The sequence below is a fragment of the Geotrypetes seraphini genome, chromosome 11, assembly GCF_902459505.1.
Source record: "Geotrypetes seraphini chromosome 11, aGeoSer1.1, whole genome shotgun sequence".
Taxonomy (NCBI): domain Eukaryota; kingdom Metazoa; phylum Chordata; class Amphibia; order Gymnophiona; family Dermophiidae; genus Geotrypetes; species Geotrypetes seraphini.
Window position 1 is genome coordinate 74,561,602 of NC_047094.1, and position 14,864 is coordinate 74,576,465.

A 14,864-nucleotide genomic window follows, 5' to 3' on the forward strand; every position below is an offset into this window, starting at 1 on the left:
TATCAATTGGCCCATTTTCTCTTCAGATTGTGGGTTTTGCCTATCTAGCAGCTCACTATTTTGTTTTTTCCAATTCTGCCTGCACTTTTTTTTTTTTAATGATCACTCCTTCGCTCTTAGAATTATTCTCTTTCCTTGGTTAATGTGTCTGACAGAGGCATGGGTTGCTCTATGAGGAGGACAAAGGAAGCATCTGTAGCCTTCATATTTGCAATTAACAGGGCATCAACATCATTGCTCATCCTTTTGAAGTCAACTCTAAAGTTCAGACACCAGCCTTAATTTGGTTCAGATCATATCAGAGCTAATATTGAAAGAAACTGTTTAATGATCTCTAAACCTTAAAACATTATCCTTGCCTTTAGGGCATTAGAAGTCAAATAGATCTTTGGGCATCACCGTTCCCCTTTAATTCCACATACCCAAGTGTGTTAACATGGCATCTACAATGTTTCTATTTGTCACTATCAAATCCAATGTACATTACTGCCTACCCCACCCACCATGCATTTATCATTACCTGATAAACATGTTACAGAATATATCACATCTGCTAGTCACTTACAAGTAGTTTCTTGCATTATACCATCCTGATGCCTCATGTCGCAATCTACTTCCCTGTGTTGAAGCTCTGCAAATTCCACCCATCTAGATAGCCTTTCTCCCAGAACAAACAGTAATTCACTTTTTCCTAGCTCTTAGCCAAATGTCCCTAATGCAGAGTTAGGAATGAACCACCAGTGTAGGTAAGCTTGTCTACACCACACTCCTCCTCCCTAACCTAGAACTTTGCTCCCCTTCTGATCAGTTCCTTCTATCTATGGCCCAGATGTTAAGAGCTTGAAGTATGCAACTTCTCCTAAGACTTTTTACAAAGTGTTTGCCTTACTCCTTGCTAGCACACTCTTAATAAGTCTTTGTCCTCAAGAACTTCATGGCTTGTGTAGCTGCACCTCTCACCCCTATTTTCAGACCTGCCCCAATAGCTATTCCTCCACCTTGTCCCAATTGTCTTCTAAAGACATGGGCCTAGATTCATTACACTTACCGATCTGGAACATTGTTGGGCAATTCTTGGCCAAGTTTTGCCAAGCGACCGATTCACTACAGATTCTACATGCAAATGATCTGATCAGGTTCACGCCCTATAGCAGTGGTCTCAAACTCGAACCCTTAGTGGGGCCACATTTTGGATTTGTAGGTACTTGGAGGGCCGCAGAAAAAAATAGTTAATGTCTTATTAAAGAAATGACAACTTTGCATGAGGTAAAACTCTTTATAGTTTATAAATCTTTCCTTTATCTTCCCCAGCTCGGAGCCAACCAATTCTCGCCACCCGACGTCAATTCTAACGTCGGGGAGGGTCTTCCGGGCCAGCCAGGCAGTGATTGGCTGGCCCGGAACTTCCTCCCCGACGTTAGAATTGACGTTGAGTGGCGAGAATTGGTCGGCTCCAAGTTGGAAAGATAAACAGGAGGAGTTAAGACCTCAGCACGGCCTGTTCCCCTTTTGCGGCGGTGGAGGCCTGTTCACCAATGGTAGTGGCATGGGGAAGGGCAGGGAGAAGTAAGACCTCGGGCGCTGGCCTGTTCTCCGATTGCGGTGGCTTGGGGGAGGGCAGTTGGAAGGGAAGTAGACTGGAGACCCCTGCTTTAGGCGAGGACAGATTGCAGGGTGCAAAATAGTCCCTGGGGGGCCGCCTGTTTGAGACCGCTGCCCTATAGCAATCCCACTGATCACTGTAAGAGCGATCGAAGCGCATGCGCAGAGTATCTTCCTTGTTTATTGATGCAATTTACACATGCACTAGCTCTTCGCCCTTACTATGTAGTTAGTGGGCAGAGTTTATTCCCGCATGTCATTAGCAGCAAAAGCACAAGCGAAATCAAAAGAAAGGGGGACGGGTGGCTACAGTTTACTTTTGGCCCTACAAGTTGGATGTTTTTATAAAGGAATGACCAACGTAGTGAATTATTTTGTGTAGCCAGATTATCGAACAGAACATACTTTAAACCCGTGGGTTAAAAACACAGGCTCGCAATGTGCTTTTTACAGAATATATATATATATATATATATATATATATATTCTGTATATATATATATAAAAGGATATATATATATTCTGTAATATAGATATAAAAGGAATTCTTACGCATATGTAAAGATATTTTACAGTTTTATTTTTAATTTTGATGGTTGTTTTATATGGGATTGTAACCTCGATACTGATATTTCAGGGCAGGAGAGTCGACAAGGATAGTAAGCGATTGGTCCTCAGCAGTCGCTTCATTTCGGATTAGCAAACCCAATCGGTGTTTCTTCTTCTGCTTAATGAATCAATTGCTTCCTACTTTTGCGTGCCATTTCCCCTCATTTGCATGGGTGGATCGGAACGGAGATTGATCAGGAAGCTGTTTAGTGAATCAGGTCAGGGAACGATCGCAAACCCAGTAAAACTGGCTTTGCTATCATCGTTACAGGATCGGTAAGTTTAGTGACTCTAGCGGCCTAGTCCATGATACACTGGGGTAGCCACCTCCATGTCAACATCTAAGCCCACTTCTGATATGATGGCTTCCAGATCAGCCCCTTTTGGTAGGAAAGCCTCAGATCTCTCTTCCTTCACTCCTTTGCAAATAAGGGTCCTCTAAAAATTTTTTTTTTTTTTTAAAAAAGAACTGTCTCCACCACCTCAGCTGAAGAGTCATGCCATGTTTCACCATCAGCATGTTAAAGTTATTTGGGGGGCTGAAGAGCACAATGGTATCACCCCTTGATTTACAACACTTTTTTCTTATACATAAGAACTTGAATCCCTCTTTTCTAAACCTTCTCCCCTTAGGGTACACATGTTTAAGACATTCTCTAAGGCCTGAGGCAGCTCCTGCATTGCTTTGGTAACTCCTTCCTAAGCTGCTTTCACATTAATACTTGTATTTTTTCCCACAGGATACTCGTCACCTTCCTGCTTTGTGTTCTCTTATTTTCTCATTAAAATGTGAAAAGCTTCACATCAAGAGAGAAGATTGTACCTTGTCCCGTCCCCCCCTCCCCCTTGAACTGTGGTGTACATAGTATTTGACAGGAAAGCCGACTGTTACTTAATGGACAAACTCATCCTCTGTACCCCCCCTTCCCCCAAGTATAACCCCAGACACCACAAAAAAAGCTTTTCTGTCTGCAAAAACAATTCATTTTTTTTATTTTTGGGGGGGAAGGGGGGTCTTACCTCTGAAATAAGCAGCATTTTTACTGACTTGCAGTAATAAGTTTTGCACTTATCCTCAGTTTAATGCAAAATTTCTAAATCTTGCAACTGTTGCAGGTGTTCTCAGCATTTTCCCATACAGCTGCCACACAGAGAGCTATTAGTGTTTACCATATAAACATTCAGGCACACCTCTAGGGTCTTCTAAGAGGTGGTTAAGTGAATTCAAAGTAACTATCTGTTACTGCGTGTGTCAATTATACTGCACAGTCTACACCCATTCCCTCAGGGGCAGCAGAACACTTATTTGTAGGAACCTAACAAACCAGTTCTCTAGCCATGCCCCAATGCTCTCTATTTGCTGGGTAAAATGGTGGTAGGCCCATAGCTCTAGTGTCATCCCCACTCAAGCCTGTTGCCTATCATTTCCAACTTGTAACAAGCTTTGCAGTTAGCACTTGAATTCATGCAAACTTGCCTGTGTGCTAATTCATATAGTAATTACTTGTACAGGTAATTAGAAGAGACCTAAAAGTGTGCCAAGGTCCTTCCCCAGCGCCTTGTTGCGATTTGATTTTATATTTCATACTGATTTGAATGACTGTCAGGTATAGAAGTATACATACACCTTAAGAAAACCCATTTTTGACTCTTTTGCAATTTGTCCATGGTCCATTTATTGGTTCCTAAGAATACCTAATGTGGTGTGAATGGAAAGATAAAACTAGATTAGTCCCCCTGCCTTCTCTATCCATCCCTACAAGCAGGGACACCAAGAAGGCAGCATGCCAGCATGCCTGAAGTTTCATAAGTTTATTCTTCTTTTTAGATGGCTTCTGCCATCTCTGAAACTTCTTACAAAAAAACTCCAGTGACTGGTCACCAGGGGTGCTGTCCTTAATATATGGAAAAGACATTTTGTGGAGAAGCAGAACTTGTCAGTTACAAAACTGAGGCTGCACTCTTTATCCATTTTCTCTAGGCAAACCGGATCTAAAAGCTATAAAGATATAAACCAAGACTCAACAGAAGAAGGCGGCTAGAGAAATACTAAAGGAAAGGACGAGAGGCACAGTGGAGGGGGAGAAGAGAGAAAGAAAAATAAGGTAGTTTTCGTTCCCAAATCAACTTTTAACAGGTTGATCCATTCATGATATTGTACTTTTAGTGTGCAACGAGCTCGGATGTTACCTCCATGACCCCTTCCTTCCCTGCCAACAAAAAAATAAATAAATAAAAGGGAGGGTCTACACTTTCAAGCACGGAACAAGTTAAAGCCAGGCCTGGGATCAGCGAATTGACTAGCAACAGCAGAGAGGATCTCCGTTACTTCCATCTTTAAGTACAAATTAAAACCATAGACATATTAAATATTGATAGAGAAGAGCGAAGGGGGGGGGGGGTAAGTGGTGAGAGAAGAAGCGTCAAAGGTCTTAAGCGAGCAGAGCAACGTCTCAAAGTACATAATATACGCTAAAAACACTCACTAAATACCATTTCTAGATTCCTGCAAACCCCGTCCGAAGACTACATGCAATTATAGCTTTACTGTAATGGGGGGGTGGGAGACCTTACCCCCCCCCCTAGAACAGTACTGCTATTAGCACAATCCTTATAAGGAAGCACCCAGCACATGGCTGAATTGCCAGAGACTTCTCATTTCTCAGGCTATAACCTCGTCTTAAACAGAGTTCTCAGCCTGGGATCAGGTCTTTGCAGGGCTGTCACCTCTTTCCCAGCCACTGCTCTCTCCGAGCTCCCTACCAACGACACTACTGCCTGCCTCCCCCACTCTTCCTTCCCACAGCTCCCCTCTCACCAGCTGTACCACAGCCACAAGAGCAAGCAGCCCTCCCCCCTTCTAACTTGCAAGAACTAATCCCTCCCCCCTCCCATACAGAGCTGTGACAGACGCGGGCAAATGAGCAAAAGGCAAGCTAGTAAACACCAGTACCTTTCCCGCAGAAAGCACTGCCTGAAGGGCTACGTTGACCAGCCCGGTGTGCGGGTCTCCTACTGCACCCCTCCCACTCAACAGCTCCCAGCGAGCTCAGGCACCTCGGGTCTCCCTTTATATAGAGAGATGCGCGCACAGCTGGAGCGTGACAGTTTACAGAAAGTTCTCGATCTGGCAGCCTCTGCTCCCAGCAGCTACTCGCCCAATCGCGCGCGGCTGAGGCGGGCTCAGCAGCTGGCACGGGCTCAGGAAGCTAATCCCACCCCACTCCCTAGAGTACGAACTGTTCTGTATTCTGGGGTTTTCTAAGAGTAAACCCAAACTGGGAGAGTGTGACTTCAGCTGCTAATTATATAGAGAGGAGGGGGGGGGGGAAGAGATCATTTTTAAAACTTTGAAAATGTCAGATGCTTTGCTGGTGAGAGACTGAAGTAAGCTGTGCTTTACAAGTACGGTGACTCCAGAAGAAGGAACACTCGGACTAGCTCCCCAGCACTTTGCAAACATGACTAGGCACTCACTTCTGGCAAATATCAGGAAATGTAGTCAATTACCTACGCAGTTCTAGGAAAGAGATTGTGTGCCACTCCTGGTTTCTGACAATGTTATCCTGTTGGATTATGGGACCTGAAACACTGCTTTCCATGAACCAGAGACTACAAATCCAACATTGCATTCTGTGCTACAACTTCAAAACCAGGACTGGACATAAACTCTAATGTGGCACTGGGCAACTTGGCAGCCCTGATTCCCTCTTCTAGTCTTGTGCTTTTTCTTTTTACACATTTTTCCAGATTGTTGCTTACATATAAAATAATAGAAACAGACAAAAGTCTGAGGCATTTTCCCGTAATAATTAATTAATAATTTAAATATTTTAAACAATTAGATTTAAGGTTTATAGTAAATTTTAATAAATAGCTTTGGAATCGGTGTCTCTTTTTTGAGTTCTGTGATTTTATCAATATAGTACCATTCAAATTTTTGTTGTTTTGGTATTATAACATTTGTATTGCACTCATAATACATTTTGTAACTCCTTTTTATTAGGCTAAATCAGTAATGTGTGTTTAGGACCTTCCAGGGTATTCAGTGAGGGCCATGACCACTGCTGCCAGCTCTGTGATGCTCGCTCCCGGTATCTTCTTACCTCTGTGCAGGCTGCTTACTCCCAGCTCCTCTGTGTCCACAGTAGTGCTGCCCGATTCACATAAGAACTTCCATCATCTCCGGATCAGACCCATGGTCCATCGAGTCCGGCGATCCACACACGCGGAGGCCCAGTCAGGTATACACCTGATGTAGTTTTAGTCACCCATATCCCTCTATGCCTCTCGTAAGGAGATGTGCATCTAATTTGCCTTTGAATCCCAGCACAGTGGATTCCTTAATAACCTCCTTTGGGAGAGCATTCCAGGCGTCCACCACTCGCTGCGTAAAGCAGAACTTCCTGACATTTGTCCTGGACTTGTCCCCCCTTAGCTTCAAACCATGTCCTCTTGTCCGTGTCGCGTTGGACAATGTAAATAATTTATTTCCCTGCTCTATTTTATCGATGCCTTTCAGCATTTTGAACGTCTCGATCATGTCCCCTCGCAGCCTCCTCTTCTCAAGGGAGAACAGTCCCAGTTTCTTGAGTCGTTCCTCATATTCCAAGTTCTCCGTACCTCTTATTAGCTTCGTTGCTCGTCTCTGCACCCTCTCCAGCAGTTTTATATCCTTCTTTAGGTTGGGAGACCAATGTTGGACACAGTATTCCAAGTGTGGTCTGACCATTGCTCTATAAAGCGGCATTATGACTTTCTCCGATCTACTCGTGATTCCTTTCTTTATCATGCCTAACATTCTGTTTGCTTTCTTTGCCGCTGCCGCGCATTGTGCCGACGGCTTCAGGGTCCTATCTATCAGTACACCCAGGTCCTTTTCTTGTTCGCTCTTACCCAGAGTTGCGCCTGACATTCTATACTCGTGTTCCTTATTCTTACTACCTAAATGCATTACTTTGCATTTCTCCACGTTGAACTTCATCTGCCATTGCTCTGCCCATTTCTCTAACTGATACAAGTCGCTCTGGAGTTCCTCGCTATCCTCCTGCGATCTGATTGCCCGGCATAGCTTTGTGTCATCTGCAAACTTAATGATCTCACTGGATATTCCGTCTTCAAGGTCATTGATATAAATATTAAATAGGATCGGCCCAAGTACCGAGCCCTGGGGCACACCACTAGTCACTTTCTCCCAGTCTGAGAACTTCCCATTTATGCCCACTCTCTGCTTTCTGTTTTCCAGCCATTTGCCTATCCACCTTTGTATATCTCCCTCTATTCCATGGCTTTGTAGTTTCCTGAGAAGTCTCTCATGTGGAACTTTGTCGAATGCTTTCTGGAAGTCCAAATATATTATGTCCACCGGCATTCCACTATCAATTTGCTTGTTCACGGTCTCAAAAAATTGAAGTAAATTCGTTAAACATGATTTCCCTTTCCTGAACCCATGTTGACTGGGTTTCATCAAGTCGTGTGTATCTAGGTGCCGGACTATGCTATCCTTGATCAGTGCTTCAACCATCTTTCCAGGGACAGACGTAAGGCTCACAGGTCTATAGTTGCCCGGTTCCCCTCTCGATCCTTTTTTGAAAATTGGCGTGACATTCGCTATCTTCCAGTCATCTGGTATCTGTCCAGTTCTGATTCTCCCCCTAAAGCAGGAGCGACAGCTGCCACACCTGCTTTAGGGGGCGAGGGGGGAGGGTCAGGCAAATCGGGAAGCCAATTTTTTTGTTGTTTTGAACCGATTTGAATCGATTTACCCGAAGTGAATCGGTGAACCGATTCGAATCGTGAATCGGGCAGCACTACTGCGTGGACACAGAGGAGCTGGGAGTAAGCAGCCTGCACAGAGGTAAGAAGATACCGGGAGCGAGCAGCACAGAGCTGGCAGCAGTGGTCATGGCCCGGACTGAATACCCGGAAGGTCCTAAACGCACATCACTGATTTAGTCTAATAAAAAGGAGTTATAAAATGTATTATGAGTGCAATACAAATGTTATAATAACAAAACAACAAAAATTTGAATGGTACTATATTGATAAGAAAGGTTTGGACAATTTCCTGGAAGGAAAAGTCCATAGTCTGTTATTGAGAAAGACATTGCGGAAGCCACTGCTTACCCTTGATCGGTAGTATGGAATGTTGCTACTCCTTGGGTTTTTGGCCAGGTACTAGGGACCTGGATTGGCCACCATGAGAACGGGTTACTAGGCTTGATGAACCATTGATCTGACCCAATAAAGCTATTCTTATGTTCTTTAAGGGGGGGGAGGGCTGGTGAGAGGGGAGAGAGTCACTGGACCTGTAAAGGGAGAGAGGCACTGGACCTGCAAAGGGGGGGGGGGCTGGTGAGAGGGGAGAGAGGCACTGGAACTGCAAAAAGGGGGGTTGGGGAGGAAAGAGGCACTGGAGTTGCAAGTGGGGCGGATGGAGAGAGGGGAGAGGCACTTGATCTGCAAGGGGGGGCTGATGAGAGGGAAGAGAGTCACTGAACCTGCAAAAGTGGGTGGGGTGGAGAGTCACTGAACTTGCAAGGGGGGGGGGCAGATGGAGAGAGGCACTGGACCTGCAGGGGGTGTTGGAGGGAAGACTAGATAGATGCAGTGTCGTAATAAGCGTAGGAGGTGCCCAGAGTGGTATCCCCCTGCCTTCCTCTCTGCCCCCGCTGCTTGCGCACCTTTCCTTCCCTTGTACTTCTTTAACTCTTCATTGGCGCAAGCAACATCTCTAATCTGCTGTCTGCGCCGGCCTCAGCTCTCCCTCTGAGGTCACTTCCTGGTCCCATGACCCAGAAGTGACTTTAGAGGGTATACCGATGCTGGAGCAAGCATCAGGTTGGAGATGCTGCTCACGCAGGCAAAGAGTTAAAGGTATGGGGGGCGGAGAGGAGAGGTACCAGCACCCCGACCAAGATGGCACCCAGGGAGGTCTACCCTCCCTCCCCCCTTTACTATGCCACTGGATTGATGCGATAAGGAGGCAGAAAAATTGAAGCTGAATGTTAAAGATCACTTCTTTCCCTGTGTCTGTTTGCCACTGAAGAAAGAAGATGAGAAAAAAAATAGCAGTTGGAAAGGTGGCCTGGAAACAGGATTAACAGCGCAGACAGAGGAAAACTGAATAATAAAATAACCAGACAAAAAAGTTAGGAAAATTATTTTATTTTCAGTTTAATGATTGAATTATGTTGGTGTTGAGAATTGACATCTGTTGGCTTTACATTGCACTGTACAGGAGGATATGCATTCTTTGTTTCTCTGGTGTTGCACGATGTGCAGTCTGGTATCTCTGCCTTCAAGTTATGTTTGAGTGTTTTTTTGTGGTTCCCTGTTTTGTATCAGGTGAGAGTCATATCTTGCATCTGCAGCTGAGGTGAATAATTCTGCTGGTATATGGTGTCTGTGTAGAAATCTGTTACAGTCCATCTTGTTCAGTTTCCCAGTAGCAAGTATATCGGTGCTCTAGAGCCTGCCTCCAGAGATGGGTTAGGGCTATTATGGTTTGGTAAGTTTCTTATATAGGTTTTGAGTGCCTTTTTGCAGAGTTTTGTATTATTTTTCAAAGTGTCTGGCTTTTTTGGAAAAATTAAAATTCTCAGGACTAGTAGGGTCCCAATTCTGGTAAAGCAGTGCTGGGCAAATCCTGCCAGTTGAGTTTTGGAATATCCACAATGAATATGGGGAGTGGGGATGGAAGCAAATGTGATTCTTGACAGTACTATTCCTCTGCACCTGGCTGCTGCATGTGTGTGTTTGGTGTGTTTGTATATGTGAGTGTCTACACAGATGGCAGATGAAATTTAATGTGGACAAATTCAAAGTGATTCACATTGGGAAGAATAATCCAAATCATAGTTATCAGATGCTAGGGTCCACCTTGGGGGGGGGGGGGGGGCGGGAGTGGAGAATCAGTGTCCAAGAAAAAGATTTGTGTGCCAGTTGAGTTTTGGGGATATCCACAATGAATATGTAGGAGAGAAATGTTCATACAATACCTCTGAAAATCATTTCATGCATTTTCATTGTAAATATCCTGAAATCCCGTCTGACTGGGTGTGCTCCAAGGACTGGATGATTGAGAAGCACTGCAACAATGCCCTCCTCCCCCCCCCCCCCCCCAATCTAATTTAAACAAAGTATCTGACAGTTAAAGGATCGTATGTTGTTCCTGAGTTGATTATTAGTATCAAGCATCACAAGAATACATAGATCTCATGCATAAACTGAGCATGCTTATGGTGCTGCATTGGCAGCTCAAGCTGGTGTCCACTAACTAGCATGCCTCAGTAAAAGAGAGGTTGGGACTGCAAAGCCCATCATCTTCCATTGAGAAATGATGTGATGGAGCTGCCAAGCTTATCTTGCTGTTTTCTCTGAGGGTGAGAGATGATATGCTGGCTCCATTGAACCCCTCTTTTTGCTTCACTGGTGGTGTTATATGTTGAGATATTCTTATCTGGTTTGTTTCATGTGAAGAAAATTTTCATGGATGTCAAAAGCAGCTGTACCATCAGTTCAAAGCCACAGAGTTTATATTCTTGTTAACCTGTTCTGTTTCCAGTGTTAAGAATATTTTCATAAATGTATCAGGCAATGGTACCATCAGTTTGGCTCACAGGGACAATGGCTTTGCATTGTCTGCTGCCACTCCTATTTGATTAAAACCTGAAGAAGGATTGGGTGACAAGGCAAAGCTTATTTTATTTTGTTGCAAGCACTCTAGAGATCAGGTGTCTGCTGCGTTCTACTTTTGCCTCTTGGTTGTGGGTCCACAATAGTGCTGCCCGATTCAGGAAAAAAAATTTTGATTCGATTTGATTCAGCCTATTGAATTGGTTTTTCGATCTGATTTTCCTGCCCAATTGGGTGTTTTTTTCAAACATCCTGGTGGGTTTATTTTATAGCCTCTTCACTCCCTTTGCCTTCTCCTAACCACACTGGCGCTGTGGTGTAAACAAAAAAGACTTTTCCTCTCTCTGTTAAATCCTAGCTCACGTTTGCGGTCTAACACCAGCTCTGGCAGGATACATGTTTCAAATCTGACATATTGTAATCACAAAACAGAAAATAAAATTAGTTTTTCTACCTTTTGTATGGGCATTATTCAAATCTTGTTGGTCCCAGGCTGTGGTTGTCTTCTGATAACTTGCTTGCCAGGGTCTCGTTCTTTCTTCTTTCTCCGTGCTAACCATCCATTTGCCATCTCTGTCCTCCCCTTCTGTTTCCCTTCCCTCCCCTCCCCAGGAGGTCTGGCAGCTTTCCTTTTTTTCGTCTCCCTCCCCAGATCCACCTTTTCTAACTACCCTTTCATCCAGCATCTCTCCCTCCTTCCCCACCACCCCAGGGTCCACCATCTCTCCCTTTCTTTTCCCAACTACCCTCCTATCCAGCATCTCTATCCCCCTCCACACCATCCCTTGTGTCCAACTTCTCTCCCTTTCTGTTCCTTCCCTCCCTAAATCCCATTGTCCATCATCTCTCTCCCTCTCCTCTATTTTAGACTGATTATTTCTTCCCCCCCCAAAGTCCGGCATATGCACGTCTCTTTGGACCCTCCCTTCCCTCCCTGCCTGTACTTCTACACCAGGGCCTCCCTCCCCTGAAGGTCTGTCCCCCCCTGAAGGCCTACACCTCCCCCTGAAAGCCTGCATCCCACCCCTGAAGGCCTGTGCCACCATCCTTGAAGGCCTGTCCCCTCTTGAAGGCCTGCATCCCCCCTGAAGGCCTGCCTGCCTGTTCCCCCTGAAGGCCTGTCCCCCCCCCCTTGAAGGCCTGCCTGCCTGTCCCCATTGAAGGCCTGTCCCCCCTTGAAGGCCTGCATCCCCCCCCCTGAAGGCCTGTCTCCCCCCCCTTAAAGGCTTGCCCCCCCCTTAAAGGCCTACATCTCACCCCTGAAGACTTGCCTGCCTGTTCCCCCCGAAGGACTGCTCCCCCCTCCCGGGAAGGCCTGCGTGTTCCCCCTGGCCTCCCATTGGCGTCTGGTTTCCCCCCCTGGCCTCCCTGCACCGTTTACCTTAAAGAAGCAGCCTGCAGATAAGATCACGATGTTAGCGATCTTTGCAAACTGCTTCAGAGCTGTTTCCTCTGCCGCTGTCCTGCCCCTTCTCTGATGTCAGAGGCAGGATTACCACAGAGGAAACAGCTCAGAAGCAGTTTGCAAAGATCGCTAACATCGCACTAACCGGCTGACCCTCCCCCCTCGCCCTCTAAAGCAGGTGCGGCAGCGGATGGCCAGCAAGAGCAGCGCTGCCGCTCCTGCTTTAGGGGGTGGGAGGGGGGAGGGTCAGCCGAATCGGGAAGGCAATTTTTTTTGTTTTAAATCGATTCGAATCGATTCACCTGAAGTGAATCGGTGAACCGATTCGAATCATGAATTGGGCAGCACTAGTCCACAATAACTTGCTGCTTCAACCTCAAAATATCACAGACTGCATTGCTGAAAGTATTTTTTTAATGGAATCTTCAGTTCTACACCCGATTTGCTGATTCAGATTGACTCACCGTTTCACTTCAGTGAATTGATTCAAATCGATTTGTTGTCAGAAAAAAATCGAATACTCCAATTCAGTGACCAACACTCCCACTCCTGGTGAGACCTGACATACCTCCGGAGCCTCCTAAAGCAAAAGCAGCGGCAGTGGCCGTCCGGTGGAGGCAATGTTCTGCACAGGCTGCTTGCAGCCTGCCCTGCTGGGGCCTTCTCTCTGCCACATCATTGATGATGTCACTGATGATGTAGCAGAGGGAGGCCCTGGCGGGGTAAGCCGCATGCAACCTGTTCACACTGTAGCCTCTGCCGGCCGGCCAACACTACTGCTGTTGCATTGGGAGGACCAAAGGTATATCAGATCTTATGGTCGAGAAGGGGGGTGGGCAGTTGCACAGGGGGATATGAGGGATGGAAAGCTGCTGCACATGTGGAAAGAGAGGAAAAAGGAAGAATTGTTGGACATGGGGTGGAGGAGAGGAAGGGAGAGATGTAACTAAGATAGAAAAGAGTGAGAGGGAGAAATCCTGCACATGGGGAAGGGAGACATGCATGGAGAAGAGAGAGGGAGAAATGTTGGACATAGGATGGAGGGCAGAGTGTATTGGGAGAGAGAAAGAAATGTTGCATGTGATAATGGAGGGGAGGAAGGGAGAGATGCTGCATGGAGGGGAATAGAGAGGTTTGACCCAGGGCACAAGACAGGGTGAGAGAGAGAGATGGTAGACAGTGGGAAAGAAACAGAAATGTTGGATTTGGCAGTGGAAGGGAAGGTACGGAGATGGAAGATGGATGGTGAGCACGGAGAAAGAAGAAAACGTTAAATGGGCAGGAGATCCTGGTGAGCGAGTTCACCAAAAACACTTCGCAGTCCTAGTACAATCCATCATCCTCTCCAGATTGGATTATTGCAATTCTATCTACCTCAGCCTAACCAAGAAAAGCCTCCACAGACTTCAGCGGATTCAGAACACCGCAGCTAAGCTTGTTTTCGCGAAAAGCAAATTTGATCGCGTCTCACCACTCCTGTCTAAGCTCCATTGGCTCCCAGTAATCCCCAGGATCCACTTCAAATGTGCGTGTCTGGCCTACAAGATCCTACATGGCATCCTTCCTGCCGTTATCCCTCTATCCTGGAACTCCCCAACCCCTACTTCCTCCAGATCCTCCCAAATTTTTAAACTATCCTTCCCTTCCATAAAAGGTATTTCCCATGCAGGCAAACTTGGGTCATCCCTCCCCTTTAGAATCACTGAGATCTGGAATAACCTCACCTCCCCTCTCCGAACCTCAAGCTCCCTCCAACTCTTCCGCAAACACCTAAAAACCTGGCTATTCTCAAAACTGTAACACTTCCCCCCTTTTAGGCCTCTCACCTTCCCCTTTACACCTAACTCTTTAATCTCTCCACTGTAGTTCCTCTCTCATCCTTCTTCCTGTAAACCGTGCCGAGCTCAGCATTCGTGGAGATGGTGCGGTATATAAACCCAAGGTTTAGTTTAGTTTAGTTTAGTTTAGAAGACAAACAAAAAACAGCCTTGGACCAACATGATTTGAATAATAAAATTGCCAGATCACAAAAGGTAGAAAAATAATGTTATTTTTTTATTATTATTATTTTTTATTTATAGTTTTACAACAGTTCTACATCCAGGACAGTAAGGAATGGAATTTTACAACCTCAATAAGACCAAACAAAGAGAAAGTCTTTACGTCATAAAGTTATTTTCTGTTCTGTGATCACATTATGTCAGATTTGAAATGTATATCCTGCCAGAGCTGGTGTTAGACAGCACGTGTGAGCTAGGACCTAACAGAGAGATGAAAAGTCTTTGTTTATACCACAGCATTGGGGTGGGGTTGGCGTGGGCAAAGGGGGTGGGGTGGGTAAAGAGGCTACAAAATAAACCTGCCAGGACTTTTGAAATAAACATCCAGTTGGGCAGGAAAATCTAATTGAATTGAAAAAAATCAATTCAATAGGCCAAATCTAATAAAAAAAATTTCCCTGAATCGGGCAGCACTACTGTGTACTGTATAACTCTGAAGGATAGATTTCAGAAAGATGGTAGCGATACAGAACTTAAGTTTCTTCACATCAATACAGAAGTCAAAAGGAGAAGTAGCAAACTGTAGATGACTTAGCATAAACAATGAGCTC

The 14,864-nt window shown here is 45.4% G+C and overlaps 1 protein-coding gene across 1 annotated transcript in view; it reads right to left on the minus strand.

Moving 5' to 3' along the window:
- LOC117369096 (heat shock cognate 71 kDa protein-like) overlaps nt 1-5,376 on the minus strand; it is a 45,881-nt gene extending 40,505 nt beyond the window's left edge. The window contains exon 1 of the mRNA XM_033963090.1: nt 5,165-5,376. The gene's annotated coding sequence lies outside the window, so the exon portion shown is untranslated. The remainder of the gene's footprint in view (nt 1-5,164) is intronic.
- Nucleotides 5,377-14,864: the final 9,488 nt, after the last annotated feature.